A 7,500-nucleotide genomic window follows, 5' to 3' on the forward strand; every position below is an offset into this window, starting at 1 on the left:
TTTTGGTAAGGAGAAATTAGCAGCGAAAAATAAATATTGGATATTATTTCGATAAAGATAGGATCAGAGTTTACGTTAAAATGAATCTAATACATCAGCCAGAAATTCATATCGTCCAGAGGGGGAATAAACACGTGAACAAACACGCAAACAAACACGCATGCCCACCTTCTCAGTTCACACGAGAAGTTCGTCTAGCGAGAAAAAAAAAATCATGAGAGGAAACGCAGTGACATTTCTCGAGTGTCGGCAGTAACCTTAAAATGTCCCAACTTTAATTACGTTCCTTGGAATCTCTCCTCTTTCAGTGAACCTTAAATAAGGAATTCTTAAAAAAAAAAAACATAAAAACAGAAGCAAAGCTAATTTGGTTTGACCTTTGGACGTGCATTCAAATAATTAGACACGTTTTAAATTAATTTCACTCGTTGTGAATTTGCATCAGATTATTCGCTTATATTTTTCATATAAAATAATGCTTTCCTTGATTTTCAAGAGTACAGCAAACATTATCTTGACAGTGTTTGTCACTGAACGACCAGTCCAAGTTCAATTAAAAGAAACTGATAATGAAACTAGGGTAGTTATACGATTATAAATACCCTAGATTTTCTCTGCTAATGACTATCTCACATTAAGTGGAGTTACAGATTCATTCTGAATGCGAACTAATTTCGTTTGGCAGCTAGGGTAGAAGTACAGTATAATGATTCAGAAGAACTGAAGAGATATATGTTGCAAATACAATTCCGGATGGAAGAGATGCGCGACATAAGACAAGGAAATTTATTTTCCAGTCGTGACAGAGAAGAAGAAATCCTTTAGGAGACAATATATCTATATAATAAAATCCCACAATTGAAATTCTTTCTCGCAGTTACAGCAGGCCATAAATTTCAAGTAACTTCAGAGAGGAATGGAACTACAATCTCCATCGATTCATTAAGTTGCGACCCTGTAAATGACCATCAGAAAAAGAATACAAAGTGGGAACCTACAATGGCCAACTAGAAGCGTCAGTCGATGAAAAAGCGGTTGCAGATCAGAGGGAACAAAGAGATCATAATTCAACACTCCCGTCAGGTCAAGTTAGAAGTGTCTTGCAGATAGTAACGCGAGTCGGAACAATGACACGAGCAAAAACGATCTCATTAAGTGGCTTCAAGGTTAAGAAAATCCGTGAATGTCAATTAGGAGACACTGACGTTGTTGCTTCGAAACTCGGCGTTTTCGAGACTGCGCAGTATGGTTATTGTAACAGAGGGTCTCTTTTCAACAGACTTGTCAGTGATTAAGTAGACAAATAAGAACAATTAGATAGATAAATTTCAGAAAAGTGGAGGAAGTGGCCACTCATGCGCAAAAATGAACACAACCTTAAATAACAAACGGCTACGACGGTAGGTAAGAAAATAGTATATTACGATTAGCTTGGTACAGTGCGGTTCGAATTCTTCTCCTCGCAAAACCTTCCGAGATCATTTGTAATTGCACATACCTTTTTTTCATTACTGTTCGTGTTTATCTATCCACCCAGTTTCGTTTGATAGTCGTTTCTCTCTCAATTCTCAACACAGCAGCAGTTCGGAGACGCGAGACTTAATAGAACTTTTCTCAACACTTGACTGGTTCCTCCAAGTCAGAAAGGGTTGGGCGTTCGCGGTCGTATTGCCCGAATAACAGGTGGCCATTGCCGAAATGTCATACGCATTTAAAGGTTTGTTAGCTACAGCGGTCATCAATCGCTTGAAGTGCGAGAAATGGATTTTAGATAATTCGGGGTGAAACGCTAAAAGATCTCTTAAGGAATTCGATATTTGTCTGGATAACGATCAAACCACACGCTTTAGTACATGATTCATATGCACATTAGTACATATGTCTTTGACATCTTTGTCGTACAACATTAAGAAATCTGTATACAGTAAGAACGTGAGTTTAGGACAACAGAAAATGAAGTAAAACAAAGCTGAAGTAAATGGGTAATTAATAATTTATTGCTGAAACGACATAAATTACAAATAGGCACAACAGACAAGTCGCAGTGGTTTGTATAATAGTTTAGCTGACAACAGTGACATTGAGGAAACTACTCTTGATCACGTGGCACCCATAATTGTCTTTAGTTCCGCTTGGTGTCGCCAGATGGAAGTCACAGCGCCGTAATCATTGCCAAGTAGTGCCGCTGATTGTAATACAAGTTCCAAAATAGAATTTGTTAGAATTTTTTGCTCTATATGTTTACAACGATGAACTTCCTTCGGCCGATGGATGGCGATATTGGGGGTAAAGCCGAAACTAGACCATTCCAGAGACTTCCTTCGAGAAAATAAAGAAGGAAATTTCCAAACGAACATCTCCGGGAGAGAGACCTTGGCAGCCATATCCGCCGTCTCACTTTCTAGTTTCTACTCCGACACCATTACAAAGTGACTCTTGCTGCCTACAAACCAAGACAAGGCACTGGTTATGTTTCCCAGTCTTTGTGTACGTAGAATTCACGTACACTGGATTTCCGCTTAAAAGATGTAATAGATGCATTTTTAATAAAGCTGCTATTGTCTCACTGATGATGTTGGCACTCCCTCAAGAAGAGCATTGCTCCTTGTTTTTAGGTTAAGCTGATTCACTGGAAGATAATGAGTACTGGTTTTCTCCTGTACTCCCAGTTATTGTCAGTTGTTGTGTGTTACCATCTATTGTGACCAACACCAAACTTCCTTTAACGACGATGAAAAGAAACCCTAGTCTAGAGGTTTTGTGAGATTGCTTTGAATGAGTACTCTGCGGCCATAGAAAACTAATCTCTTTTTATCAGAACTTACTACTAACTGTATAGTTTAGAACTACCTCTAGTTTTGCCGCAAGGTATGTAATTAAAGAGAACGCACTGCAAATTACTCGGTTGCAAAACGATGCATTTACGGTACGTAATTGCGAGTGGAATTTGCATAAATAGAAGAGAACCACGAGTATAATTTATATCGTGTTGTATTGTGGTTGCACACACTATGATCGCCGAAGAACTTGACTTGCTGTATTCCTACGCAGTTACGAAATCAGCCCCAAGTATAAATGTGACGCACGTAAGTTGTTAGAGACCAATTGCCGCTGTCAATGTCAAGGGTTCCAGCAACCAGTCTTGGAAGTCGTTCGACCTGCGAAGCGGACTCTGCGAAACCATTCTTTTACTTGTTCTGAAGTTTCTGCTTTGGCTTGAACGTATAAAAGTACATGCAGATGTTGCTATAATTTGCACGGGATAAGTATTTTATTTATTGTTTATCACTACAAATTAGAGCTATCCATAAAAATGCATTAAATTTCTTGGGTGAAATGTTGACTTTGGGTCAGCTCATAACATCAGAATTTGGTGTATATTTAATAGTCGCACACCTTATCATTTTATCGCATTAGAAATAACTCATAATATTCTAGTAAGTTTTATGCAGTGCACCCATGCTGCATGTCCTCGGCAGCATTCCACAAAAACATAAACATAGAAGTCTGTAAGCTATAAAAACCTAACTACCGCGTTTTTGCTATTGTAAATGAAAGGAACTGGGAGAGAATTCGTGGAAATTAACCCAGCTTTGTGACCTCATTTCAGAATTACTCATCAATGAGCAAAAAAGGAATATCACTGTTATTACTTCGATTTTCTCCGCGATTCGAGCGAGATTAGTGAATATTTTGGTTCGTTTGCTTTCTAAGATCGCATTAAACCTCTTATTTGTTAATGTTTCCTCTTTCTGCTCATTAGTTTCACACTTTTTCCTCAGCATTTATAGTTCCCGAGTTATTGCAGTAAGCTCCCTTAATAGTAATTCTATATATATATATATATATATATATATATATATATATATATATATATATATATATATATATATATATATAACGTGCTGTGCGTGCGTATGTGAGAGAATGTCTGTGTCTGTACATAATGGTGTAATAGGGAACCGCACCTAAACGATTTTGTAGGTTTGAGAATAAAATGTTAAGGACATTATTAGAAGCCAGATAACAGGGTAAATGAGAAATGATACCATACCGGTAAATTTGTGATGTTTCATATGTATATAAGAAAATAATGGAAGGGGAGATGGCTTGGACATGTAATTCGCACCCCTGAGGAGAGAAAAGTATGTAAGAATGTCAGATGGGCTGCCGTGGGCACAAGAAAATTTGGAAGACCCAGACCTATTTTGATGAGAACTATGAGATCAGAGGCTGGAAATGAATAGAGATTTTTGGAAGTGAAAGCACCCGACAGGAGTGATGGAATTTCTCAGAGGCTCTTCGTGTCGCACGGCGTTAGAAGTGATTATATATATATAATTATATATGTATATATATATATATATATATATATATATATATATATATATATATATATATATATATATATGTGTGTGTGTGTGTGTGTGTGTGTGTGTGTGTATACACAGTATATATACATACATATATGTATGTATGTATGTATGTATACACAGTATATATATATAATATATATATATATATATATATATATATATATATATATATATATATATATACATATATATACATACATATACAGTATATGCATTCTGTGTGTGCGTGTACTTTGAGCCTTTGCTGGTAATACTATACAAAAAATACCAGTTTTGGTGTTTGTACTTTCAACCTCAAAATGGGCCATACTCAAAGACTACCACATCAGTTTCATATTTGTAAGACCTTTTATTATTCCAACTTTTTTTCTGTGTAACACTGAATTTATTGCGGGATATTAGTAAGAGGAATTCTAAATAAATCACAAAAGACATATTGCACAAGAAAAAAAAAAAATCAATTTTCAAATTTCACTTAAGTAACAGCATATCAGTTATATTGCTGGAACACTTCATTAACGCAAATGAATGATGTGTTTCTAGAAATAACAGTTGATAAATACAGTCATGATAGCGGAGAACTTTATTCAGTGACGTTTGTTTAAGAAAATTCTGTTCCTTGTCTCGCATTAGAAGTTTTCCTTCTATAGTCACTGAAGAAATAAGTGTGCATCTCGTTGTTGGTAGTTAGAAGAATGACTCGGTCGATTTTATTTTACGTAAATTCCAATTATGTGTAAAACACTGAGACTTTTTCACTGCTGTAATGACAGGAACCTCATCATGCCCATTGCAGTTTAGCAGAAGTTGCTCCAGAGTCAAAGTCTTCCTTCAATCGCTCGTCTTGGAAAATTGAGAAAGATACAATCGCCTCTCCAGTAACGCAAAATAAATAAAATATATATATATATATATATATATATATATATATATATATATATATATATATATATATACATATACATATACCTATACATATATACCTATATAATATATATATAAATATATATATATTTATATATATAATATATATATATATTATATATGTATTATATATATATATATATATATATATATATATATATATATATATATATATATATATATATATATATATATCATACTATTTGTACCACTAAACTGCTAAGGTGATGCTTTGACAGGTTTGAAGCATCCATTCTCAAAATTTATGAAGCATAGAATTTCCCTAATGTTTGCCTATTCTGCAAAGTAATGGGCATGTGCAAACATGTACAGTGCATCTTAAATCCAGTTAATACCGCAGCTACATTTCTTGCTTATTGGTATAGCATCTTCGGTTTTGATCTGTCACCCAAACATCAACATTACATGATTTAACGGTTTTACGTAGTTTTATAGTATCGTATATGCGTTACCTGTCGATGTTAACATTAGTTTCTTTCAGCCTTCAGGTCAGAGCCGATTTTTTATGCTCCTTGTTTGCGTATAATTTTATAATTGAAAGAAACGAAGGCTATATGCTAAATAGAAACAAGTTTTATGTATAACCTATAAAATAATATAACCTATAAAAAACATTGCTTTCAGATCTTGCCACCGTAAAATAACTAAACTTAAAGTGATATAATCGGAAAGTATGTTTTCCTAAAACGCTAATTATAGTGAAGTAACTGAAATGTTAAATCTCTTTGAAACTTAGTTTTGATAAACATGTTACTGTATTACTAACTAACCCTGATAAGAATTGTTCTTTGAGGGTAAACTACAGCAGAGATTCCTCTTGATAGAATTAATCTAACGCAAATTAAGGTGTAAGATAATGGAGAACACTAATCTAGGTGCAGCAACAAGCAGCAGGGATACATACGTAAGCACATTTTACCTGCAGGTCACTTCCAGCCCAGGGGTTCTGTGGAAGAAAGAAAAAATTAATCTCAGTTATTGTTTTGAAAACTTTAAATGCTCTTATAAAAACAATCCAAAACAAGTCGGCGTGTTTTCATTTTCATAGGCGTCATATTCATAAATACGTTCCTGGGTTGACTTTGTGTCTTAGCTAAGGTATCTTTGCGACGGTTATGAAATTGTCTTTTTCAGAGCAGAGCCCAGATATTTATCAGAGTGAATTGAACAAAATAAATGATAAATTTTAATATAGAAACAACTTTATATGTTAAAGCTAGACTGCTGCATACAAAGGAGGCACAATATAATCGTCAGATATTTTGCAGAGTAGGCACGATCAGCCCAAATATATTTTTAGAGGACGCTTTAAGACCGTACTTCACCTTTGAAAAGATCGCCCCCTTCCTTCTTTTTCAAATGTTCACCCGAATTCTGTATCCTTAAGCAGTTTTTTCATCTGTGTATATAATCGACGTCTGGTTTGTGCTGTTTATTTCTGGCAGTGCGCTTTGGAAGTCTGTATTTTTCTATTTTATTTCATTGATTCTTCTCATTCTCCCATTCAAACCCCACAATCGTTGTTCCTTTTTCATTGTATATAGTATATATATATATATATATATATATATATATATATATATATTTATATATATATATATATATATATATATATTATATATATATGTGTATATATTTTAGTGATTGTTATACATTATGTATATATATATAAATATATATATATATATATATATATATATATATATATATATATATATATATATATATATATAATGTATAACTGAATCACTAAAATATGTACACATATATATATATATATATATATATATATATATATATATATATATATATATATATATATATATATATACTGTATATATATATATATACAGTATATATATATACTGTATACACAGTATATGGAGAGAAAACAGCTGAATGTCTTTCAAGGATCATTACTTAGAGGCATTTAAATCTCTATATTGCATGGTTTGAGGTACTCATTATCTTAATGCCGCACTCTCTCCCTCTCTCTCTCTCTCTCTCTCTCTCTCTCTCTCTCTCTCTCTCTCTCTCTCTCTCTCTCTCTGTCATATATCATGTATGTATATGTTTGTTTAAAAGAACAGGCAAATTCCACCCCAATTTAGATTTTTGTTTACAGAAAATCTGGATGAGATATTTTCAAATTGCACAAAAAGTTACTGTCTCACTACAA

The 7,500-nt window shown here is 33.7% G+C and overlaps 1 protein-coding gene across 5 annotated transcripts in view; it reads right to left on the bottom strand.

Moving 5' to 3' along the window:
- Window positions 1–7,500, bottom strand: part of LOC136826577 (ichor-like) — an 80,883-nt gene that overhangs the window by 11,879 nt on the left and 61,504 nt on the right. For 2 of the 5 annotated variants that reach the window (XM_067083781.1, XM_067083782.1), the window contains one exon: window positions 6,241–6,267. The exons of 1 other annotated variant lie outside the window; for it this stretch is intronic. The gene's annotated coding sequence lies outside the window, so the exon portion shown is untranslated. Of the gene's footprint in view, window positions 1–6,225; window positions 6,268–7,500 lie in introns of all 5 variants that reach the window. 2 more of the 5 variants (XM_067083779.1, XM_067083780.1) reach the window with 1 other exon arrangement.

This window comes from Macrobrachium rosenbergii, chromosome 41 (genome assembly GCF_040412425.1).
Source record: "Macrobrachium rosenbergii isolate ZJJX-2024 chromosome 41, ASM4041242v1, whole genome shotgun sequence".
Classification (NCBI taxonomy): domain Eukaryota; kingdom Metazoa; phylum Arthropoda; class Malacostraca; order Decapoda; family Palaemonidae; genus Macrobrachium; species Macrobrachium rosenbergii.